General features: G+C 41.6%; 1 protein-coding gene across 8 annotated transcripts in view; it reads left to right on the plus strand.

Annotated features, from left to right (window-relative positions):
• The window catches only part of LOC122557667 (leucine-rich repeat-containing protein 4C), a 998,121-nt gene that overhangs the window by 630,445 nt on the left and 340,821 nt on the right, over positions 1–26,855 (plus strand). For 2 of the 8 annotated variants that reach the window (XM_087996325.1, XM_043705485.2), the window contains exon 4: positions 17,271–17,378. The exons of the other annotated variants lie outside the window; for them this stretch is intronic. The gene's annotated coding sequence lies outside the window, so the exon portion shown is untranslated. The remainder of the gene's footprint in view (positions 1–17,270; positions 17,379–26,855) is intronic. 8 annotated transcript variants of the gene reach the window in all.

Genomic DNA, 26,855 nt, shown 5'->3' on the forward strand with positions numbered 1-26,855 from the left:
TTCCCCCTTAATTCATTGCATTGTGTTTGCTAAGCAGAGATATCTGTGGATTTGTTGTAATGAGAGTCCTGATGAAGGGCTTTTGCCCGAAACGTCAGTTTTCCTGCTCCTCAGATGCTGCCTGACCGGCTGTGTTTTTCCAGCACCTCTCTAATCTAAACTCTGATTTCCAGCACCTGCAGTCCTCACTTTTGCCTTACTGTGATGAATGGTCTATTATATCACAGAATCAAAGAAGTGTTAATTATTGAGGTGTAACACATATTGTGATGTGGATTTTATAATAAAGGCAGCTGTTGTGGATTGGTTTTGTGAACGTTTTTTAGAACAAATCAGAAAATCATTTGAAACATGCGTTCAACAATTCTAAGAAAACATGTGACTGCAGTCACCTATCTGGCAGGTCTCCTGCAGTGTTAATCGATGTAATGTTTATACTGCTGACATTGCAACAGACCAGAAAGCCATTAGTTTAGCTTTGACTTCAGAACATAAGGTCAGGTTCTCAGTTCAAAAGAATCAGGAGTTCAGTTCAAAAAGGAAAATAGTTCTTCCGAGCAGAATTAAGCTTTTTGATTCTGGGTAGCCAGTCACGCTTGCTGAAGTGTTTTAGTTTGTAGAGTTTAAACGCAGGAGAATTTCGAAAGGAACCTTTAACTTCTTAGAACTGGAAAGGTTTAGATAATCAGAATTGTGAAAAAAGGTTTGTGCAGAGGACTCAGAAAGGAATTGTAACATTGTCTCTGAAGCCCAAGGAACAGCACAGGGGGGTAGTCAGTTAAGTGGAAAGTTAGAATTGAAATAGGTGTGAAATTGCTGTGAAATGAATATCTGTAAAAAGAACAGTTTGGATACCAGGTTGAAACTTTGTTTTGCTGGTTGTGTTAAGATCTTTAAATTATCTTAGGTATAGAGAGTTTTCTTTGTTTTATCTAATAAATATGTTGTTGAAGAATATATGGAGCCTCTTGTGAATAATCAACATAGTAACCAAATTCAGAAATTAAGCATATGATCCATCAAGCCTTGTTTCATTCTGAGATTGGACTTGTTCACTGTAGCCATTAGTTGGAATTATAACAGTGACACATTTTGCTCTCTTGCTGTTAGATAGTGGTTCAGGCTGAAAATGAGAAGTAAACTAGCACAATGGAATGGAGTTTGTATTCCTTCCAGTCAATTAAAAACACCAATGATAAATGTTCATTTATCAAGAAAGACAGGACTATAGGAAATTGCTTCATTATAAAACCTTTTGTCTCTAAATAGTGCCTGCGGTTAAAACCACAATATTGTGTAATCAAAGTAACGATTGAGTATTGAGCAGACAATTACCATTAAGTGACTCCTTTATAGAGAACATGTATATTCAACATCATGGCCAACAGATTCACGGCAATTCACAAAGGCTTCTTTGACAGCACCTTCCAAACCTGTAACTCCCTTCACTATTAACTCCCTTCACCCCTGATGTAAAATGAAAGGGGAATTTACCATCTACAAAGTCCACAACAGCTACTCACAAAAATCACTTTTGACATCAGCTTCTGAACCCTTGGCCTTTACCACGTTGAAGGGCAAGGACAACAGATGCAAAGGAGGACCATCATCTGTAACTACTGTCCATCCTGACTTTGAACTCTATCACATTTCCATTCTGAGGGCCTATATCCTGAGCATCCCTTTTCAATAGGATTGTAGTTGTACAAGAAGGCAGCTCATCATCACCTTGTTGACAGAAATTAGGGATGTGCCAATGACATCCACATCCCACTGTAGACTATTTAAAAATAAAAGCAACATCATACAGATAGAATGGTGAAGTAGGACATCTACTTTTCTTTTCAATTCTTTTCATTTATCCCCCTTTTTTATTTTACTTAACTCATGTTGGAGAACTCGGTCATGGTGATGGCTTCAGCAGTAACTGGGCCCAGCGCAAACATGTGGCAGTGGCATCGGCATCAGAGGTGAGTCTGGGATCCCAGGGCCTTCTGCAACAACGAGGCGGTCCTAGTGCCCACTCATTGCTGCTGTGGCGGAGGTGAGTTTGGGTTCCCGGTGGCAATTGCATCCAGCGCAGATTCATGGAGACAGTGACGGAGGCAAGTATGGGCCCAGTACGAGATCCAGCACCATTGGCAGCGTCTGCTCCCAGGAGGACCAGTTCCACCACAGAACACACCAGATGGCCTCCTTCTTTAGAGACCGCAATTTACCTTCCCACGTGATTAAAGATGCCCTCCAACATATCTCGTCCACATCCCGCACCCCCGCCCTCAGATCCCACCCCTCCAACCGTAACAAGGACAGAATGCCCCTGGTGCTCACCTTCCACACTACCAACCTTTGCATAAACCAAATCATCCACCGACATTTCTGCCACCTCAAAAAGACCCCACCACCAGGGAAATATTTCCCTCCCCACCCATTTCCGCCTTCCGCAAAGACCGTTCCCTCCGTGACTACCTGGTCAGGTCCACGCCCCCCTACAATCCACCCTCCCATCCTGGCACCTTCCCCTGCCACCACAGAAATTGTAAAACCTGCGCCCACACCTCCTCCCTCACCTCTATCCAAAGCTCTAAAGGAGCCTTCCACATCCATCAATGTTTTACCTACACATCCACTAATATCATTTATTGTATCCGTTGCTCCTGATGCGGTCTCCTCTACATTGGGGACACTGGACGCCTCCTAGCAGAGCGCTTTAGGGAACATCTCCGGGACACCCGCACCAATCAACCACACCGCCCCGTGGCCCAACATTTCAACTCCCCCTCCCACTCTGCCGAGGACATGGAGGTCCTGGGCCTCCTTCACCGCCGCTCCCTTACCACCAGACGCCTGGAGGAAGAACGCCTCATCTTCCGCCTCGGAACACTTCAACCCCAGGGAATCAATGTGGACTTCAACAGTTTCCTCATTTCCCCTTCCCCCACCTCACCTTAGTTCCAAACTTCCAGCTCAGCACTGTCCCCATGACTTGTCCTACCTGCCTATCTTCTTTTCCACCTATCCACTCCACCCTCCTCCCTGACCTATCACCTTCATCCCCTCCCCCACTCACCTATTGTACTCTATGCTACTTTCTTCCCACCCCCACCCTCCTCTAGCTTATCTCCCCACGCTTCAGGCTCTCTGCCTTTATTCCTGATGAAGAGCTTTGCCCGAAACGTCGATTTTACTGCTCCTCAGATGCTGCCTGAACTGCTGTGCTCTTCCAGCACCACTAATCCAGAATCATGGCGGCAGCAACAGAGTCGAGTTTGGGCCGGTGCAGTACCTAGTGGCATCGGTGGCATTTACTTTGGCAATTCCAGTGAGGGTATCAGTGATGGTGGGAGGGTGCTGAAGTGGGTTGACTTTTGTTCCGGGGTGACAGCGCAACAAGGGGGACTCATGCCTGACTACTTGGCCCGTGGCTCATGGCGGAGCACTTAATAAGAAGGACTGTAAAGTCGAACACTTTTTCTTTATTTCTTCATTTTTCAGCCTTTAGATTTAATGTTTTGGTTTATTTTTCTGTGTTTTAAGATGGTGCCGGACAGTGGTGACACTATACCACACTTGTCACTGTATATGTAACAAAATACGTGTGACAATAAGTAAATTAAATCAAATCAAACTCTATGTTTAGTCGTGATTTCATACAACCTTATATGTGACCTGAAATGTATCATTTAATCTGATTAGAAAGTTAAATACAGCAGAAGTGATTCAAATTAAGACAATTATAAAATGCGTGAATGGCAGAATACACAAACACAACATGGCCCACACCACAATGGGCAAACCATTTAGGCCAGCCCCTCCTCCCTATGAGTGTAGCAACCATATAACATCCTGGGAAATGTCAAAAAGCCTTGGGTTAATAAAGGGAAAAAAAAAGTTATTTCCCATCCCTTGTGTGATTGAAACCTGTCTAGCCCATATGGCCCAAAGTGATTAATTTTAAAGATTTCAAACCTTTAAAGCTCCTAAAGTATATGAAAATCTGCCCCAGTCAGAAAGCATTTCAAATCCCTCCCTTAAAATTTCAAGTCCAGTCACAAATTGAACACTTGGTGTAATTATCTATTTATCAAAAGCTTTTCAGCATCCAGACCTGGGTTCAATTCCCGCTTCAGGCGACTGACTGTGTGGAGTTTGCACATTCTCCCCGTGTCTGCGTGGGTTTCCTCCGGGTGCTCCGGTTTCCTCCCACAGTCCAAAGATGTGCGGGTCAGGTGAATTGGCCATGCTAAATTGCCTGTAGTGTTAGGTAAGGTGTAAATGTAGGGGTATGGGTGGGTTGCGCTTCGGCGGGTCGGTGTGGACTTGTTGGGCCGAAGGACCTGTTTCCACACTGTAATGTAATCTAATCTAATCCAAGATGCACAACATTTACCAGATATTACTCAACCATCAAGCAATTCCTCAAAAAAATGAATAAATTGGCCCAACATGATTCAATATTTCAGTAACCAAGCTGTGATTATTAATGGCTCTTTCCAAATTGATTGTAGAGGTCACTTCTTACAATCTTTTCTTACATCTTAGGCCTGAGGCTGATCTGTCTCTTTCCTTTTGAATATACGAACGAGATGAACTCACTTACACTTTCAGTGAACTTTCCTTGACTCTGTTGGGCTAACTCAAGCTATTAGAATTTGTTCTTGGATAAATATTATTTTAAGCTATCCAAAATGGCATTACTATCTGTTTTAATGATAATCTTGTTCAATATTGAATATCTCTCATCTGCAACATACTCATCACCTAGGTGAGTGTAGACTAAAGTAAAATAATAATTTAGCAACCCTGTAATAATCTTTGAATAAGTTTAAATTTGTCCCATCTTATACTCTGATGGCTCTGTACAGCCCTATAATGGTATTCTGATTTAAAAACAATTATTTTTATTTTTTTTTAACTGTTTATCATGGGATGTGTGCACATGGCTCAGTGGTTAGCATGTTGTCTCATAGCTCTTGGGACCTGGGTTTGATTCCAACCTTAGGTCACTGTCTGTGTGGAGTTTGCACATTCTCCCTGTGTCTGCATGGGTTTCTTCCAGGTGCTCTGATTTTCTCCCACAGTCCAAAGATATGCAGGTTAGTTAGATTGGTCATGCTAAATTGCTCAGAGTGTGCAGTTTCGGTGGATTAGCCACAGGAAAAGCAGGGTTACAGGAAAGGGTTTGGGTGGGTACTCTTCAGAGGGGTATTTTGGACTTGATGGGCCGAATGGCCTGCTTCCACATTGTAGAAATTCTATGATACTGCTAAAGTGTTTTCTAGTTGGCCTGAGTGACTTTCTAGGTCATTTCAGAGTCAAACACATTGTACTGTGTCTGAGGTCACACACAGGCAAGACCAAATAAGGATAGAAATCTTTCTCCCCTGAAGAACTATGACATCAATCCATGATAGTTTTTTTTTAAATTGCCTTTATCAAGATAGCTTTTAATTCCAGATTTTTGTTCATTAAGTTCAAATTCCATAAGGTGCCATGGTGAGATTTGAACTCACATTCCCAATGTATTAACTTGGTCTTCTGGATTGCAAGTCCAATGATATAATCATTGTACCACTATCTCTCCTAATGAGAAAAATGAATATCATGTTCTTATTAGAGAGTTTTTACCAAATTTTATTGTTGTTTTTGTTCTCCTAATTGCATACAGTATTCTTTGATGTCCTGTCCTTATTTAGGATCAATGCCTCTTATGTATGACGACTCTGTTTCAATTATATTGGCCTCTGTACATCCCTCTTCAAACATAATGGTTTTGTTCAGGCATGTGACCACCAGGACAAACAAGGCTTTATTCAGTTTGGAAATAATTTTGAATAGAATTCAGATGCATTTAGTACTTGATCCAAATCAGTGTTGTAATTAAAAAAAAAGATGTGTTTGTGCTTCTAAGAGTGTGTGAGAACTCAAAATCGCAGGGGTTTTTGACATTTCATGGAAGTAATTTTGGATACTTGAAAAGAAAAATTTATTGATTGATCAAACTTTCACGCAGTTGTAAGCCTCTTCAGATTTTTTTCAATTAAATTTGTAATTAATACAGTTATTTTAGAGAGCGCATAAAATTAATGTTTAACTTCAAATCATTGCCTGATTCCTGAGAACTGATGTATTTGGTTTTCACTTAACTTGCTATCCCTAAGGAGTAAGTTCTGTTAATAATGTCAGGGTTATTAGATGTAAAATTGCCCATTTTTCAACATCAGACAATCAACAAGTTTTAAAAGTAGGATCAATGATGTGATTGTCCATGCCCAATGCACGAAAATACATCAGATATAAAATAATAGCACAAAGTTCTGAAGAAACTCATTAGGTCTGGCGGCTCTCAGTGGAGAGAAAAACAAACTTAACATTTTCAAGTCCAATTTCAAAAGGAAGGAGCTTAAATCCATAATGCATAATGCAATGCCGAGCAGGTAAAAATATAACACCGAACTCAAACACATAGAAGGCCCAAAAATTGTGAAACTGGGATTTCTTTTATTCCACTGTCAGCCGTTTATTGTGAACAGGAAAGAAAATTAAACATAATCCAGAACTATTGACCCAATAAATTGAAATGACTGTGAGAGTTAGGGCTGGCTAACTCTTTTGCATGTTCCCTTTCCCCATCTATCAAACCCCTCAGCACAAAAGACCCCCTTTTCTTTCTAGTGAGAGTCCTTTCAAATGCTCCAGCTGCCGTCTCTCACCTTTGCTGATTGTTGATGGAGGTCCCAGAGACGTGCTCAGTTCTCAGCAGACCATAGTTGATGGGCCAAATGGCCTAATTCTGCTCCAATATCTTATGTTCTTACAGTCTCTTCATCGCTGAGGTCATCACCTGCTGCTGGAGGTCATGCTACACACTTCCATGCTTAAACCTTATTGTCCCGGCAACCACATAGTTAACATTTCCTAAGCAGTTGCATGATTAACAGGTTTAAATATATCATGATGATTGAGTGTTTGAATCCGCATTTATAGCAGGACTTTCTTGCAACACCAGTCTGGGCAAATGGTAAGGGCTGGGCTGATATCCAGCATTTACTTGAGAAGTGTTTGTAGTCTATTATCTGTACTGGTACCTGAGGAGGCAAGCTGTGCAGACAACCATGCGGGGTATAATCGCACTGTCCTGTACCTTCTGGATGATAGGAGGTTATGGGGCTCTTGGTAAAGCATTGGCAGTAAAGAATCGTGATCTCAAAGTGTTTTCTTAATTCACTCATGGGACGTGGATGTTGCTGACTTGGCCAGCATTTATTACCACTCCTTTGCTGTCTTTGGTCACTTGCATCCCAATCCTTGTCAATTCAACATGGAACGGCAAAATGGACAAATTGTGCATTATTGGCTATAGACAAGGACGTTTGGTCATGGATGGGATCAGCCTGTATGAACTGGGTGAAGATATCCACGAGTTTGAAGATGTGCTCAATCCCATTAGTATTGCGATCCAGGACCATGAAATCCAGTGCAAGGACCTCGAGAGATGGTCACTGGAAGCCGTGCTGGGGTGAAGTCACTTTCCAGCTTTGGCCAAGGTACACCTCTCACAATTTGCGACTGAAGTCATCAATATCAGCAACTATCCCAGGGCACTAACACCCCTCTCTGTCAGGACAGTGGTCTTTTCCATCGCCTGGTGTCCTGCTTGACCATGAACAACTACCACTACTTGACACTTGAGGCTATCAGGAAGGATGAATTGCTTCACTCTCTCTCTTTGACATAAATCTGTTGATAGAGGACTCCATCTTTCACTCCACTCCTCTTCCAGACCACAACAATTCCTGTGTCAGTTTGGATTCCTTCAATCAGCTGCGCTGAATTGGTGGGTGTTAGACCTTCTGCAGTTTACTGATGTCTGCATCAATTATTTGCAACTGCCTGAGGTGCATTTTGTGAGGATAGACAGCAGAGGTGAAACCACCCCTGGCTCTCCATATCTGGACCTGGTTTTGATCTCACTTATAAGTGCATCAATGGCGTTCCACTGAATCTTAGTCTGAAAGTCAGAAGGAATCAGGGTTGGAATGGTGGGCATGGCATCAGCCATAACCCCCTCCAGCTTGGCTGGGATAAGTTCCCTTCTGTGGTCAGCCTTCCAACTAAGGATATCAGCAGTTGCATTTCTTCACCTGACCTTTTCCAGATCGGAGGTCAAAACTGCATGTGATTAGTGACTCATTAGGACTCAGCTTGGTGAAGATTTAGAAGTAGCTGGGTGGGTTGTTGTTGGTTAACATTTGAAACTCTGCATGTCTCTGGGAAATAGTCCACCTGAAAGCTAACTGTTTGATTTTCATACTGGAGCAAGTCTGCATATTTCTCTTGTGCTTGAGGTTCTGATTGGGATGAGTAATAACCATTCTTTTCTGTCCTGCAGACCTGTGACAACAATACTCTGGCAGCGAAGGATAGGTGATGAGACAAGCTTTTGCTCAAGGGCACAAAAGGTGGTTTCAAGTTATAGTTGTTATAATGAGGTCAGCTAGCTAGATGTCAGAGCGTATGAGTTCCCTGATTGGGACAGTTAATCTGGCTGACAAAAAAGGGTGACTGTCAGGGATATTAGACCTCCGAATGCCTGACTCAGTGAGAGGCAGCACTATTGTCAAAGGTTATGCATTTGTAAATAAAGGGTGATTGGTGATGGTGATCACACATGCTGAGGTTCAACATGCTTGCATTGCTCAATGAGCTATCCCTTTCTTTCCAATGATAATCCATTTGACTATTTCAGCTACCCTCCCTCATCAACACCACTACCTACCAATGGAGAAGCATTCAGGTCCCTTGCTTGGTGCCCTCCACCATTGTCACCACCTACTGCTGGAAGTCCCTATGCAGCAGGAGTACAAGATGGGCTGGGAGTTTCTGTTAAGATTAGCTTGTTTGGACTGGAAATTAGATTTAAAATAGGGATGCAGTCTCGTGTTGCAGGCAGGCATCTGTGCAACACTGCAGCAAAATAGCATCCATTCACAATGCAGGCACACTGGAATTGATTAATTAAGGTAGCTTACAAGATCCATCCCGTATACCTTTGAGCATCCTGGCACTCACAGTGACAACAAAAAATTGCGTTGATAAATAATTGTTGCAATTAGTTTTTATCAATTTGTCTACAAGAGATTGAGACATAAGAGTGAGAAAACCCCTCCAGTGGTGAAAGCTTAGGGAATGTAGCTTTGTAATCATCTGTTTCTAACAGATATGCTGGCATTATCTCATTTCATATCTCATTATGCATATCACACATCCCTAAAAATTATTTGTGGAAAAAAATTCAGCTGACCTGTATTTAGATGAGTCAATATTTTATGCTGAAATGTTGACCCTGCTTCCTAGATTTGCCACAAACTCAATAAAATAGTTTTTTTTTTCTGTAAATTAGTTTTGAATTTAACCTTCTTCATGTGTAGGTCATGACCTCTCATTCTGCTACTGTAGTGTGAGATGAAGCAGTTTATCATTTACATTAATCTCCAATTAAATTTAACATTAGTAATCATATCCCTGAATATTCATCTGTACATGGCTAGTGTGTCCATTCTATGTATTATTCCTCATAATCTATACATTACACATTTGACCCACCCTTGTGGTACTTCACTGCATTCTGTTAATTTGGTACGACATTCTTTTTGGTTGAGATGATCAGAATTACATCCAGTGCTTTGTGTGGTTTCACTAGTAGTTATAGAGTAGTCAGGTGATCTTACTAATGTGGCTCAATATTGACTTTTTACTGCATACTGATAGATTAATTGAAATGAACGCTGAATGGAAATTGTTGCATGATAAATGCATGCCACCACTTCACAGCATACCCTGTATCATCCCCATTGTCGTGTACTCCACAGCCTTCCTCAACACATGAAGGTTGCATCAGGCAGTTAGCTGGTTATTCACGACTGTGGTTTGTGTACCAGCAATATGTCTAATACATCCTAAGACCAGAAAGATATCACCTTTTTATTGAGCGAGGTTGTGCATAAGGCAGCAGAGGATGAGGCTTTTTCCCAGCATTAATGCTTATGGAGTAATCACACAGAGTGCATTGTAAATAGAGTGTAAAGACTGGGAATTAGAAAGAGTGAGAATTCAGTGAGCAGGAGAAAGGAGGTGTTGCATTTTGTAGATTTTGGAATGTCTTTTATTGAACTCATTGCTGGAAATATGAACATGCGAAGGTAATGGCTCGGAAAGTACTATTTATCCTATTAGTTTTACGATTGCAGAGATTTTTAACCAGGCAGACTTGTATCTTTAGGACAGTTATGTGACATCACAGCAAATTATTTTGTGGTATAAATGTGACCACCTCGCCTTAAGTAACTCTGTCTGTAATGAAGTCAGTGTAATGTGTTCCGTCAGTCAGTCACTCAGCCATGTGTGTCAAGTACAATAGGAACAGAAGCCAGATGAGGTACATAACTCAGTTATATTTTAGCTGTGTAAATAGCTGGATTGTTAGTAAACTTCAGGATGTGTTTCAACAAGAATCTGGTTTTCTGTGGTATTTGTTATTTGTGCTAATAACTGGAAAACAGAATGTGTATTTCATTATGTATTACAAAACAGAAAAACAGCTCCTGCTACATTAGCAGTGTTAACTGGTTTATCTACTTGCACTAACTAGGTGACATATACAAAAAACTCTCAAGCAAAATTTTGCAAATGCAATTTTCTTTTCATTGCTAAAGCAGAAAACTGTGAGGAGTGACCTTACAGAGCTTTATGAAATAATGAGGGGCAAGGAAAGGATGAAAAGACAAGGTCTTTTTGCCAGGGTAAGGAAGTCCAAAACTAGAGGGTTGACATGAGAGGGGAAAGTGACCTGAGGGGCAATTTCTTCACCCAGAGAGTGGTACATGTATGAAATGAGCTGCCAGAGGAAGTGATGGTGGTGGCTGTAATATCAACATTTAAAACTCAACTGATGGATATACAAATAGGAAGAGTTCAGAGGGATATGGGCCAAATACTGGCAAATGGTACTAGATCAGTTTAGGATATCTGGTCAGTGTGGATGAGTTGGACAAAAGATTCTGTGCTGGTACATCTCTTTGACTGAAGAAGGGCTAATGCCCGAAACGTTGATTCTCCTGTTCCCTAGATGCTGCCTGACCTGCTGCGCTTTTCCAGCAACACATTTCCATCTCTTTGACTCTATGACTAGAAATCTGAAATAAATTTATGAATATTGGGCAAGATGTGTCATTTATAGTTTGTAGCACTCTTGCCTTTGAGTCAAGTTCCGCTGCAGAGTTTGAACACAATAGTCAAGACTGACATTCCAGTGTAATACTGAGGGAGTGCTGAATATTAGACACATTGCCTTTCAGACAAAGAATTAAACTATGGGCCCATCTGTCTGGTTGGATACAAGATAAAAATTTTGAAGAAAGGTGGTGTATTTCTCCTGATGCCTTTACTAATATTTAATAGCAATAAAACCATGTTCTCTAGTCATTATTACACTGCCCCTTGTGGGAATTTGCTTTGTCCAAGTTAGTTGCCACATTTCCTACATTACTGCAGCATTTACATTTCAAAAGTACTTCATTTGTTCTAAACCACTGTGAAAGGAATCTCAATCCCAATTCCACTCCCAATCTCGAACCATTGTTGGCCATGATGAGAAAGTTGGAAAAATCTTGTGAAATGTCCAGAAAGGAGCTACTGGGTACCAACAGCAAGTGATACCATGGTCCAACCAAGTGAAGAATGGCAAGGCGAGATTTTCACTACTGAGTGATGAGAATCCTATTTGAATGCTTTCGCTAATCCCACCTCATTTATATCTCCCACTCCCTGATTAGAAACTATAAAGTGACTATTCTCAACATGAAAGTTAAAGCAGTTACCTGGTGACTCCAAAGCACCACTTGCTCCTCTGGAACTCCGCCTTGGCACCAACATCTTCAGATATGCTCCAAGGGCAGTGGCTGCATGTAATATTTGAGGTTTGAAATTTACCAGCCTCAATGCACTTTCAAGGCAAATCTCCGATTCATTTACATAACAGTTCAGTGCTTCAGTGCTGCACTTTGGAGTGCAGGGGGAACCTTTTATTGCAATGATGCTGCCAGGACACTTTGGAGGGGACAGGCACCATTTCACTGAACAGACCAGGACTGCTCCCTCACTCTGTTAGCACTCTCTTATCTTGTAATTAACGTTATGCTTACAGCATCTCCACTACCTTGCCTTGCATTCCCTTGCCTTTTTATCACTTTGCCCTCTCAGCCAGAAGAGAAAGTGAGGACTGCAGATGCTGGAGAGCCAGAATCGATAAAGTGTGGCATTGGAAAGGCACAACCGGTCAAGCAGCATCTGAGGAGCAGGAAAGTCGACGTTTCGGGTTTAAACCCTTCATCAGGAATGGAGAGGGGGAAGCACTCACAGAACTTCAATCTTCACTTGTCTTTTCACGTAGGCACAGACCCAAGTATCTTATCATAGTTCTCAATTGTGATCTGTCTAGTGAGTGGACTTATACAGTCATATAGCATGGAAATAGACCCTTCAGTCCAACTCGTCCATGTTGACCAAGTTTCCCAAATTAAAATACTCTCATTTGCCTGTTTTTGGTCCATATCCCTCGAAACCTTTCCTATTCATGTACTTGTCCCAATGTCTTTTTAAATGTTATGAGTGTACCTGTGTCTACCATTTTCTCTGGAAGTTCATTCCACATTCAAACCACACTCTGTGTGAAAAGGATATCCTGCAGGTCTGTTTTAAGTCTTTCTCCTTTCACCTTGAAATTATGCCCACTAGTTCTGGAATCCCCTACATTAGGGAAAAAAGCCTTTCTATTCACCTTATCTATGTCCCACATGATTTTATAAACCCGTATAAAATCTCTCCTCAATCCCCTAATACTCCAGTGAAAGATATCTCAGCCTATCCAGCCTCTTCTTATAACTCAAACCCTTCAGTCCCAATTTGTTGTTGGAAGGCATTGTGCGACATCAATCTCACCTATGCACCATGTGTCACCCATATGCTTGCCAACACATTGCAGTCCTTCAACTAAATTGCCGTGCCTCAAAACCTGAATGGAGTAATCCTTGGACACAAAAGCAAACATTGCTGGAAAAGCTCAGCAGCTCTGGCAGCATTTGTGGAGAGAAATCAGAGCTAATATTTCTGAAGAAGGATCACCTGAGCTGAAACATCAACTCTGACTTCTCTCCAAAGTGCTGCCAGACCAGCTGAACCTTTCCAGCAATTTCTGTTTTGGTTTCTGATTTCCAGTATCCGCAGTTCTTTCGGTTTTGTTTAGTAATCCTCGGACACTGTTCAGTCAAGGGGTCGTGGCATAGTAAGTCAAGGATAGCCTCTGACATTGGTGTAGGGGGCTTTGGTATGGCCAGCTAACTATTCAGGGTGGTAATGGTCAAAAGGTCCATACCTGTATAGCCTGGGGAGTGGGCCACAATCAGTCCAATGCAACTAATCCATCAAATTGCAGGAGGTCAGTTGGGGAGATGGACAGATATCAATCAGGGGTTTGATCATCCATTAACAGTCAGCAGCAATCTGGCTTCCAGGATGGGGACAGTATCTAGTTACTTCTGGTATAACGTGATGGTTACGTTCTTGTGCAAACCGGCATTCTAGAAAAATCATGCTTTAGAGCCAGCGTCTAAAGTGTTGGTGATGTAATCACATTACGGCCAGCACATGTTTTAGAAACAGCATTCCGAATTAATCAATTGCGTTACAGCAAATTCACGCTGCCGAAATGCATAACAACCTTGTACTTCTTCATATGGTGTGTATACTTGATATGTCTGGGAGGTTAAAGTGGGAAGATGATGGTTTAGATAGGCAGGTTAAGTCAGAATGTGAGAAAGTTCAAAGCCTTGGGAGTTGGTGGAGATAGGTATGAAGAAGGGAGTATGTACATTTTCAGGGTTCACCATGGGTCAGAAGCAGAGCCTGAAACTCACTGTTTGATGTGAAACCTCTGCTTCCTTCCTTTGTGCTGTAAATAACGTGCACAACGCAGGTTAAAATGGCTGCACCCACACCCACAGTGAGCAGGGTAAGTGATTCATTCTGTGTGGGACGAGGCTTTACTTCCACATGATATCAGGCCCTTCAATACACAATGCACACTTGACAGTGCAGCTAAAAGACACATGCTTGTACCATATGCTATATGAACCTTATGCATTAGTCTACAAATAGACAATAGGTGCAGGAGTAGGCCATTCTGCCCTTCAAGCCTGCACCACCATTCAATATGATCATGGCTGATCATCCTTAATCAGTATCCTGTTCCTGCCTTATCTCCATAACCCTTGATTCCACTATCCTTGAGAGCTCTTTCCAACTCTTTCTTAAATGAATCCAGAGACAGGTCCTCCACTGCCCTCTGGGGCAGAGCATTCCACACAGCCACCACTCTCTGGGTGAAGAAGTTTCTCCTCATCTCTGTCCTAAATGGTCTACCCCCTATTTTTAAGCTGTGTCCTCTGGTTCGGCACTCACCCATCAGCGGAAACGTGTTTCCTGCTTCCAGAGTGTCCAATCCTTTAATAATCTTATATGTCTCAATCAGATCCCCTCTCAGTCTTCTAAACTCAAGGGTATACAAGCCCAGTCGCTCCAGTCTTTCAGCATAAGGTAGTCCTGCCATTCCAGGAATTGACCTCGTGAACTTACGCTGCACTCCCTCAATAGCCAGAATGATTTTCCTCAAATTTGGAGACCAGAACTGCACACAGTACTCCAGGTACGGTCTCACTAGAGCCCTGTACAGCTGCAGAAGAACCTATTTGCTTCTATACTCAATCCCTCTCGTTATGAAGGCCAGCATGCTATTAGCCTTCTTCACTACCTGCTGTAGCTGCATGTTTACCTTCATTGACTGGTGTACAAGAACACCCAGATCTCTTTGTACTGCCTTCCTTTATCTAAATTGATTCCATTTAGGTCGTAATCTGCCTTCCTGTTCTTGCCATACATTGGATAACCATACATTTATCCACATTAAACTGCATCTGCCATTCATCTGACCACTCACCTAACCTGTCCAGGTCACCCTGTAATCTCCTAACTTCCTCCTCACATTTCACCCTGCCACCCAGCTTAGTATCATCAGCAAATTTGCTAATGTTATTACTAACACCATCTTCTATATCATTAACATATATTGTAAAAAGCTGCGGTCCCAGCACTGATCCCTGCGGTACCCCACTGGTCACTGCCTGCCATTCCGAAAGGGAGCCATTTACCACTTCTCTTTGTTTCCTATCAGCCAACCAATTTTCAATCCAAGTTAGTACTTTACCCCCAATACCATGCGCCCTAATTTTGCTCACTAACCTCCTATGTGGGACTTTATCAAAAGCTTTCTGAAAGTCCAGGTACACTACATCTACTGGATCTCCCTCGTCCATCTTCAGAGTCACATGCTCAAAAGATTCCAGAAGGTTAGTCAAGCATGATTTCCCCTTCATAAATCCATGCTGACTCTGACCTATCCTGTTACTACTATCCAGATGTGTCGTAATTTCATCCTTTATAATAGACTCCAGCATCTTTCCCACTACTGAGGTCAGACTAACTGGTCAATAATTTCCTGCTTTCTCTCTCCCACCTTTCTTAAAACGTGGTACAACATTAGCCACCCTCCAATCCGCAGGAACTGATCCCAAATCTATCAAGCTCTGGAAAATAATCACCAACGCATCCACGATTTCTCGAGCCACCTCCTTCAGTACCCTGGGATGTAGACCATCAGGCCCCGGGGACCTAACAGTCTCTCCAACACCAATTCCTGGCAAATATAAATTCCCTTAAATTCAGGTCCTTCAGCCACTGTTAACTCAGGGAGATTGCTTGTGTCTTCCCCAGTGAACACAGATCTGAAGTACCAATTCAATTTTTCTGCCATTTTTTTGTTCCCCTTAATTAATTCCCCTGTTTCTGTCTTCAAGGGCCCAATTTTAGTCTTGACCATTTTTTTGCCTTTCACATACCTAAAAAAGCTTTTACTATCCTCCTTTATACTTTTGGCCAGTTTAACTTCGTACCTCATTTTTTTCTCTGCGTATTTCCTTCTTAGTAATCCTCTGTTGTTCTTTAAAAGCTTCCCAGTCCTCCGTTTTCCCACTTATCTTTGCTATGTTATACTTTTTCTCTTTTAACTTTATATGTTTCTTAACTTCCCTCGTCAGCCACAGCCACCCTCCTAGGATCTTTGTTCCTTTTTGGAATGAACTGATCCTGCATCTTCTGCATTATACACAGAAATATCCGCCATTGTTCCTCCACTGTCATCCCTGCTAAGGTATTGCACCATTGAACTTTGGTCAGCTTCTCCCTCATAGCTCCATAGTTCCCTTTATTCAACAGAAATATTATTACTTCTGATTGTACCCTCTCCCTTTCAAATTGCACATTGAAGCTTATTTGTATTATGGTCACTACTTCCCAAGGGCTCCTTCACTTCGAGATCCCTGATCAATTCTGGTTCGTTGCACAATACCGGTTCCAGAATTGCCTTCTCCCTGGTAGGCTCCAGCACCAGCTGTTCTAAGAATCCATCTCGGAGGCACTCCACAAAGTTTCTTTCTTGAGGTCCAATACCATCCTGATTCTCCCAGTCTACCTGCATGTTGAAATCCCCATAACAACTGTAGTATCATTTTTGCGACAGGCCAATTTCAGCTCCTGATTCAACTTACATCCGACATCCAGACTACTGTTTGGGGGCCTGTAGATAACTCCCAAGAGGATCTTTTTACCCTTAGAATTTCTTAGCTCTACATTCCCTGATTCTGGGTTCCCCCCGCGCATGGGACTGAATATCATCCTTTACTAACATGGCCATCCCTCCCCCTCTGCCCGTCAATCTGTCCTTATGATAGCACGTGTAGCCTTAAATATTCATTTCCCAGGCCCTGACCAAATTCTGATTCCAAGCACTTTTCACCAAATCCTTGAGCATTAGGAATCATTGCCAGTAATAGCTGTGATATACAATCAATTATTGTGGCCTAGAAGCATTCAGTTTAGCTGCCAAAGTGGTGACACATTCCAAATATCCTGCAGGATCTGCTCACTTTACATCTTGGACTATAGAACCTTATATATTGTTAATGATGGCTAATGATGATGTACCTCTAATCTTGTAGTTTTGAGGAGACATTCATACACACAACTGCTAATGATAAGTGAATATATATCAACAAATCAATAACATATTTACAAAGACCACATTACTTTTGTGTCCTCAGAAGGTTATCTCCTTTCCGCCCCAGTACATCTGTAGTCCCAAGATCTGCAGCTGGGACAGAGGATACCTGCCTTACAATGGAGATCATTGTTCTTGGAGATTCAGTCAGGTAACACAGTGGAATATTTGTATCTCGAGGCTCAGACGTTCTGAGAGTATTCTGCTCTGTGGCAAGTGCACCTTCATCAGCTTGAACTCCTTCTGAGCTCAGGGTAATGAGAGGGTGGAATTGGAAAGCCAGATGATGACTTTCAGCACCTTGTCTATTAATGGTCAAGGCAGCTGTGCCTTTAACCATCCATCTTTCCTGCATTATTTTTAAAAATGTGAGCCCCCTTTACATCAATTCCATCTGAATAGCAAATATTGAATTTCAGTCAGGATATGGGTAAGTGACTCCCCAAGCATCTGTATCATTTAAATATATGGTTTTGTGAACCATCATGGTCCTCTCTCACTATCCCATTCTCAATTTTATTCTGCTTGCTCACATTCTCCCCTTGCCCTTTTTCTCATTGTCTGGCAATATTTCCTCACTCACTCTTTCTTACATTCTCTTTTCTTTCTGAAATTACTCCCCCACCCTTTTGTGATCTTGCCCTATCCCTAAACTCACTTCATAGATGTTTCCTCTCTTTCAGATATCCTCCCCCACCTCCTCACATTTTCTCCATTTCAACATATTGATTCCTTGCCATCGCACACTTTCTCCCCACTTCACCTGCATTAATGCCCCTTCTTATTCTCCTAGTTTCATTCTCTCTTACATATTATATAACCTATATTTTCTCTAACCTTGATCATTCTGTTGTGTGATTTGTTACTCTTTTAACTTATTGCTCCCTCTCTCAGAATACCTTTCTTTCTCTTTCATGCTAATTTGGTTTCCTTATTCATCCTTGCCTTGATTTGATTTTTTTTTGTCTCTTTCTCTCACAGTCCCTCACTGTCTCTCACAATATACATTCATTGATAGCTCTCTAATTATTTATCTCTTGGCATACATCCTTCATTCGCTTTTCACTTCCCTGTGACATTGTTGGCTTCCGCAATTTATTTTATTTCTCTCAAATTCTCACTCTCACATGCAGGAAATCAAACATGCAGACACCATGCACGCATGGACATGTTTATACTCACACATACAGGCATTCATACACGTCCACGCCCCATACAAACAAACATGCATACGTGCAAATGCATGCACACAAACACAATTACTATGAGCAGATCTCTGTTTCATAAATCTCAGTGGCAACTTCATTCCAAGGAAAAACATATGGCTTGTTTTCTGCTTCAGAAGCCAATAACATCAAGTTAGAGCTCCTGGAAGTGACACCGTCATTCCCTATTTGTTATTGTTTTGTTGAACCCTGAACTGGTTTATTGCTTAGGAACCAAATGTGCTTGACAACTGCTCACACCTCCCATCTGCTATTAGAAATTTCACAATTTTGTGCAAATAAGAGTCTAGAAAGATTCTAAAATATAAAATAAATGAAAACTTAGCAGTGTATTCAAAGCACTATGCTTCAAACACATAGGGCACTGACAGCCTATTCCAATATTAAAAATAATCACACCACACCAGGTTATAGTCCAACAGGTTTATTTGGAAGCACTAGCTTTCGGAGCGCTGCTCCTTCATCAGGTGCTTGTCTCCATAACCATCTGATGAAGGAGCAGCGCTCCGAAAGCTAGTGCTTCCAAATAAACCTGTTGGACTATAACCTGGTGTTGTGTGATTTTTAATTTTGTCCACCCCCAAACCAACACCGGCACCTCCAAGTCATATTCTAAAATTAGACAGTGTTAGAGCACTTTTAGGGATTGCTTGATCTTTTGGGGAAAATCAATATTCAGAGCTGTGCCATCCCATCAAAAGAATTGAAACTTATGATTCCCTGGGGGTTTCATTGCAACATGCAAGATTTTGAAGGCACTTAAAGTATAGGACAGAGAGTTTGTTTACCCTTGGCTGGGGAATCTAGAACATGGGCATACTGTCTGAGGAAAAAGGGTTGATCATTTAAGACTGAATAGAGGAAAAATTTATTTGCTCAAGAACAACTGAAGTTTTTGTTTTGCTGTTGTGCAGACCTTGGGCGTTTGCACATATCAGAAGCTTCTAGAAGTGGAAACCATTAATTAGCATGAGTGTGGATCTTCCCTGTAGCTGCCTGGTTGCACAGCTTAAAGGGAACATTGCTCAATGGGTTATGAATCTTTAGAACTCCCTGTCCCATAGGCTTGTAGACACTCCTTCATTGAATGCATTTAAGGCTGAAATAGATGGAATTTTGTTCCCCTGGGGAATTAAAGGAAATGGGGAGAGAGCAGGAAAGTGGAATGGAAGCTCAAGATCAGCCTAGGTTGAATGGCAGTGGTTTATCAACACACTGTGTAGTCTACTTGTGCTGCTGTCTTGTGTGTTTCTTCCTATTAAGGGGATGGGTGGGGTTAACATGATAAAACTGGATGCTGTTTATCCTGGCACATACCTATCCATGCCCGCAAGTCCCCCACTACAGTGAAGTTCGTAAGGAGACAATCAGTGCCATTCAAGAGCCATCGTCAGCCATTGCCAGGATTTTACATGAACTGAGGGAGAGTCCGGCATCAAACATCCAACCTACCACATTTTGTTGATGGAATTGAAGACTGCCGGGGAGGTAGGACAGTTTGGTTGGGAGGATCCTGTGTACCAGTCAAAGAGTCATCGTCCCAGCTATTCATGATATTTCCACATTTACCCTTTGACCCCAGCAGCCTGACCCCCCTTGGCACACAGGGCCAAACGGATGCAGACTGACTCCTGACATTTAAACGAGGGGACTGGAACTCTACCCCCAGCATAAAGCTCTACCTAGTTTTTCTCTGATAAGTTAAAGAGTCATTGATTCATAATGTCACACAGCACAAAAACAGACCTTTTGGTCCAACCAGTCCATGCCAACCATAATCCCAAACAAAACTAGTCCCATCTGCCTATGTCTGGCCCATATCCTCCCAAACATTTCATATTCATAAACTTATCCAACTGTACCCATATCCATCACTTCCTCTGAAGCTCATTCCACACATGAACCACTCTTTATGTTAAAGAATTGCCCCTCATGTTTTTTTTTTATCTTTTTCCTCTCACCTTGAAAATATGCCACCAATTTTGAAAATTTTGCAGGACATTCTTGATAACAGATGTGGAACCCTGAAAAGGAATTATATGAGGGACCGATATGTTCTTCAAAGTTTCAGGGAGGAGCAATTATAACTTAAAACATGTTTACATAGCCAGTTTTTAACTTAGCTCTATATTTGTGTTAGCTGTACGCATGATCCCTGGTCTTCCCCAGTCTACCAGTACAATCACGATCTACCACTCATCCAATAATATTTGAGATGTCACATACAAAACTAATGAGTAGCAAATGATCACTGTTCCATTCAAGTGAGTTCCAATAATTATAAGACTTGACCTAATGATTAAACCTTTCTTGTGGAGCTCTAAAAAGAGGCAAGAAACAAATTAAAATTCATTGTGGAAATATATTTCTCTAAATGGATGGGACTAATCCAGAAGATCCCATTGATCATGCTTGGAATACCTGGTATTTCACCTGGCTTTTTCAAAGATATTAGCATGTGCCAATCAGGAGCCAATCCAGTTTACAATTGAAAAACCTCAAAACATCCACAGTCACCATAAAAGCCAATCACTTGTTTCCAAAAGTTTACTATCCCCTGAGAAAAATAAAGCCAAACAGAATCTAACCTGATATCTGTGTAACCTGTATGAATGTGCCTGCTCGTCTGCACTCTACCAGAACAAACACAATCACACTAGAATGCCCTATTTGGATTGGCTATGACTTTTTAAAACATTAAGAAATTGTAATGGACATGGACTATGATTGGGAGTAGACCAGTTGATGTTTTATAATAGGCCATCATAACATGTTCGAGACAGAAAAAAACACACGTAGTATATATTCAAATGCGAATAAAGTCCCTGAAGTGATAGAAGCAGCATGATGCAACATTGGCAAATGTGTGAAATGCTTGTTTTTCAAACTGATGGAAGTACCTTATGTAGTGAAATTGAGGCCAAGATGAGATCATATATGATTGTAAAAATGGCAGGGCAAGCTTGAGGGGCCTGATTGCCACTTCTCCTCCAAATTCTTCTATTCTACTGTTGTTACCCACCTATCCTATTGTCTTCGAAGGTCCGTGGACTTGCACATCAATGTCACTGTGATCCTGTGCACCTCTTAGGATACTACTATTCAATGTTCCCTTGCTTGCTAACCCTTTCAAAATGCATCATATCATACTTTTTCATATTAACTTCCATTTGCCACAGTTCTGCTCATCTGTTCAGAATGTCTATATCATTCAGTCATTTTACAATCTTCTCCTCACTATTTACCACATCACCAATTTTTGTATCATTTGTGAACTTCTGATGAAATCTTCAACATTCATGTCCAAATCATTAGTGTACATATGAAGAGATCCTGTAATCAGTCCTGTGGTATGCCAGTCTTGCAGTCACACAAGCAATCTTCAACCATCACTTGACATATTATGACAAAAAGCAATCCTGGATCCAGTTTAGCAAATTGGCCTGGGTCTCATGGGCTCTTACCTTCTTTCACCCATATCTAGTTGAAAACCTCTATCAAATCTATCAGAAATAATCTTCTCTTGACAAAACCATGCTGATTCTGCCTGACTAATCTTTGGCTCTACAAGTGGAAATTAATTCCGTCGTTCAGAACTTTTTTCAAACTATCACAGATGTGAGGCTCACTGACCTACAGTTCCCTCGTTCATCCCAGGGACCTATAGGTTTCCTGGGCAGTTGACTGTTGCTCACAATGAGCTTGTGGACAGATTTTGCTTCAGCGCCATATGATATTAGTGACGTTACCCTGAATATGAACTTAAGCTATATGAGGAGGTGCTGCTATTGGACTAGGGTGAACAAAGTTTAAAATCACATAACACCAGGTTATAGTCCAACAGGTTTATTTGGAAGCACTAGCTTTCGGAGCACTGCTCCTTCGTCAGGTAGCTAGTGGGGCAGGATCATAAGACATAGCTTGTAGAGCACAGAACGTAGATCAGAAAACAGAGAACATAGAACAGAGAGCATAGAACAGAGAACAGTACTACGCAGTACAGATACTTTGGCCCATGATGTTGTGCTAACTTTTTATCCTACTCTAAGATCAAACTAACCTTCCTTTTACTGTCATCCATACACCTATCCAAGAGTCTCTTAAATAGCCTTAATATATCCGACTCTACCACCACTGCTGGCAGTGCATTCTAGTACACACACTCTCTGTGTAAAGAACCAACCTCTGACATCTCACTCAAACCTTCCCCTGATCACCTTAAAATTATGCCACTGTGATACCCCTTTCTGCCCTGAGAAAAAGTCTTTGACTATCCACTCTATCTATGCCTCTCATCATCTTGTATACCTCTATTAAGTTGCCTCTCACCTGTCTTCACTCCAATGAGAAAAGCCCTAGCTCCCTCTACCTTTTTTCATAAGACACGCCCTCCAATCCAGGCAGCACGATGGTAACTCTCCTCTGCACCCTCTCTAAAGCTTCCACATCTTTCCTATAATGAGGTGACCAGAACTGAACACAATATTCAATGTGTGGTCTAACCAGGGCTCTATAGAGCTGCAGCATAACCTTGCAGCTCTTAAACTCAATCCTCCTGATAATGAAAGCCAACACACCATATGTCTTCTTAACAACCCTATCAATTTGGGAGGCAACTTTAAGAGATCTATGGACATGGACCGCCAAGATCCCTCTGTTCCTTCACACCACCAAGAATTCTGCCTGTAACCTTGTAATCTGCATTCAAATTTGACTTTCCAAAATGGATCACTTCACACTTTTCCAGGTTGAACTCTATCTGCCACTTCTCAGCCCAGTTCTGTATCCCGTCAATGTCCAGTTGCAACCCACAACAGCCCTCCAAACACTCCTCCAACCTTTGTGTCATTGGCAAACTTACTAACCCACTCTTGCACATCCTCATCCAACTTATTTATAAAAATCACACAGAGCAGAGGTCCCAGAACAGAGGCCCCTGTGGAACACCACTGGTCACCTAGCTCCAGGCTGAATACTTTCCATCTACTACCACTCTCTGTTTTCTATGGGCCAGCCAATTCTGTAGCCATACAGCCAAATTTCCCTGTATCCCATGCCTCATTGCTTTCTGAATTATCCTACCATGGGGAACCTTATCAAACACTTTGCTAATCCATATACACCACAATCATCAATATGTTTTGTCACATCCTCAAAGAATTCATTCAGGTCCCTCACAAAGCCATGCTGACTATCTCTAATCAAACTATGGCTTTCCAAATGATCATAAATCCTGTCTCTCAGAATCCTCTCCAATAATTTTCCCACCACGCACAAAAGACTGACTGGTCTGTAATTCCCAGAGTGATCCCTAATCTCTTTCTTGAACAACAAAATAACATTTGTCACCCTCCAATCATCTGGCACTACTTTACTCCAGTGGACAGTGAGGATGCAAAGATCATCGCCAAAAGCACAGCAATCTCTTCCCTCACATTCTGTAGTAACTTTGGGACTGGTCCCCTGACCCGGGGACTTAACTATCCTTATGTTTTTCAAAGTTTTCAGCACATCTTCCTTTCTAACATCAACCTGTTTGGTTGTTCCTATGGAACAAGTGACTGTGAATAAAGTGAATAAACATCTAAAAACATGAAAACACAAGTTGTGATACTTGATGCTCATATAATGCACAAATAGAATTTTTTTTAGGGAAAGCGATAGCCCAGTAGTATTATCAATCCAGAGACCCAGATGATGTCCTTGGACTCAGATTTAAATCCTGTCATGGCAGATGTTGGAATTTGAATCTGGAATAAGGGCTTAATAATGATCTATTGTCGATTGTCGGAAAAACCCATGTAGTTCACAAATGTCCTTTAGGGAAGGAAATCTGTCATCCTGACATAGTCTGGCCTACGTGTGACGCCACAGCAATGTTGTTGTGTCTGAACTGTTCTCTGGGCAATAAATAATTGCCAAGTAAGCAACCTCCCTAATCTGTGAAGCAATAAAAAAAATGAAGAGCTTAGTTTTATCTGTGGAATATAGCTTGAATTTTATCAGAGATGTAGCTGTTCATTTCTTCAGCTCTTTTGTGTTCTCCTTTCTTAGCCCCTGGATGTGGAGGTTGCACATGAAGCATATTGGTGGGTGGAGAAAGCAAAAGAATTAGCCACTATGTTATTTAACTAAGATAGACACAGTGCAAGATTTACATGAGGGACAGCTACAGAGTACACATAAATTGAGAGGAGACTTTTCATGGTACCTAATTGGCTTCACATTGCTCCTACTGCTCACAAACCATGGGCACAGTCCACGAGAAACCAACTTCTTCCAGATAATCTCAGAAGCCCAGATCCCAACAGCCAAGCACTACACACGTATGAGTTGTCCTTTGGCTGTGAATTGAATTTCAGAATTGTTCAAGATCACATTCTCATCCAGTAACTGCAACTGTGAGCGAAGGAGAGATTAATATCACAAAGCTGAACAAATAAGGCGCAGAAGGTCCAAGCTGTGGCACCATACAGTCATTACAAGCTCTCGGTGAGTGTGTGATGCCTCGAGAATCCTACTTTTCTATCAGTCCTTGTGCACAGATCAAAGAACAAAGAACATTACAACACAGGAACAGGCTCTTCGACTCTCCAAGCCTGCACTGATCTAGATCCTCGATCTGAACCTGTTGCCTATTTTTCAAGGATCTGTATCCCTCTGCTCCCTGTCCATTCATGTATCTATTGCTATATCTCTGAAGTCCAGAGGTCAGGGGACCTTCTGCCTCAATGTAATCAATGCCACCAAACCTCAGTGTAGTAATATCATTCAAGGCCTATTCTGGGAGGCTACTGGATCAGCACATACGTCAGTTGCACAATCAAGCTATTGATAAAGATATCTAACTTTGAGAATGCATTTTCAACTTTTTCATTTCTCCTCGAGCTGAATCAAAGGGCTGCTCTGTCTTGTTCCATTTCCTGGCGCTTCTGTCTTCTGCAACTTTCCACTGCATTCTCAGGATTGCCCTGTCCCTCCTCAGGCAGCTGCGACTGTTTGGGGCTGGGGGCTGAAGGCACCTTCTATAGCCCAAAGTGACGGGATGGGCAGTGGGTGCACAGCACCATGAGGCTGGAAGGTAATCTAACCTGAAAGCTGATGTCGGCTAATGCTAGAGCTTTCTTGCATTGATCTCATATCACGATGATGTGCAACTGACTCTTCTAGGGTTCCTCCTTCTACACAGTATTAACAGCGATTTAGATTCAATGAGGTTTGATGACACAGACAGACAATGAGCACATTTCACTTACCCTGGTCTTACTCGCATTTTCCAGTGCCATCTTCACCCTCATCAGTTCTGTTAGGAGGTGGTGTGGACAGCACTGCTTGACAGACCGACAATGGTGTTAATGACCCTCTTGATGTTATTTTGAACTCCACAGTCTTGCACAAGCCTGACAGTGATTGAAATCATTGCTCCGTTAGTATTGTAACAAAATGCAGGAGACTGCACTTGCACAGAGTAATCTTAAAACTGCTATCAGTGATCAAAACTTTTGTAGAGTATTGGGACCCTTATTCTGCACCTTCCAGACTTCGTAGCAGAGGATGATCTCTAACAAATGAGTAAATTCATAAAAATTTTCATTTTACGCAGTTGGCCTCATTACGTAAACCTTAAAGAAAGTCAATGATGCATAACTGGAAGCTTAAATGCAGAATTATTGCTGAACAGCCTTACTGATACTAATAAAAGATAATTTACTTTCATAGAATATACATTTACCAGTTTTGTAAAACTAGCCTTCACGTTTTCAAAATTTGTTCATGTTGAGGTATCAACAATAGGCTCACCTGTCGTTGGGTTAATCCCAGCAGTGACAAGGTGTGGGTCCATAAGTGAAACTCTAAAGGTCTCAATTGGCAGTGACACAGGATAGTAGTCGGCTGTGGTCCATCCATAATGTGTCCAGAACTTACTGCAATTAGATACCAGGAAGGCAACAGAGTTCGGGTTTGACACCAGTCTATCTCATTAAATGGCCTGCCCACCTCCAAATTCACCAATGGTGAAAGAAGAAGGTTCATACCAATGATTTCTTACAGTTTTTTCCTTATCCTGAATGGTGTGTGTTATTGAGAAGTTCCTACCTTCAGAAATTACTCAAATTTAGAGTATGGTATAAGCAGATCCTCTAAGAATTTAATTGTTTCATTAATGGTGATGTTGGGGAGGGGCTTTCTATCCATTTAGTTGTTCGCAAAAGTAAAAGGTCTAGTCTATAAATCCAATGATATTACCATTATGACACCATCTCCTCTTTCTTGAAAAATAAAATGTGTTTTTGAAATTTCAAACTTGCTGTATCTACAGACTTTTCTGAATGCATCTTGTTAGTTGTATCCTCAAAATGCTCAAGCAGATTTTTCACCAGAGTTTATCTTTCATGCATCTA

The sequence above is a fragment of the Chiloscyllium plagiosum genome, unplaced genomic scaffold, assembly GCF_037043375.1.
Source record: "Chiloscyllium plagiosum isolate Xiang-an unplaced genomic scaffold, Cpla_swu_hap1 HiC_scaffold_18, whole genome shotgun sequence".
In the NCBI taxonomy this organism is placed as follows: domain Eukaryota; kingdom Metazoa; phylum Chordata; class Chondrichthyes; order Orectolobiformes; family Hemiscylliidae; genus Chiloscyllium; species Chiloscyllium plagiosum.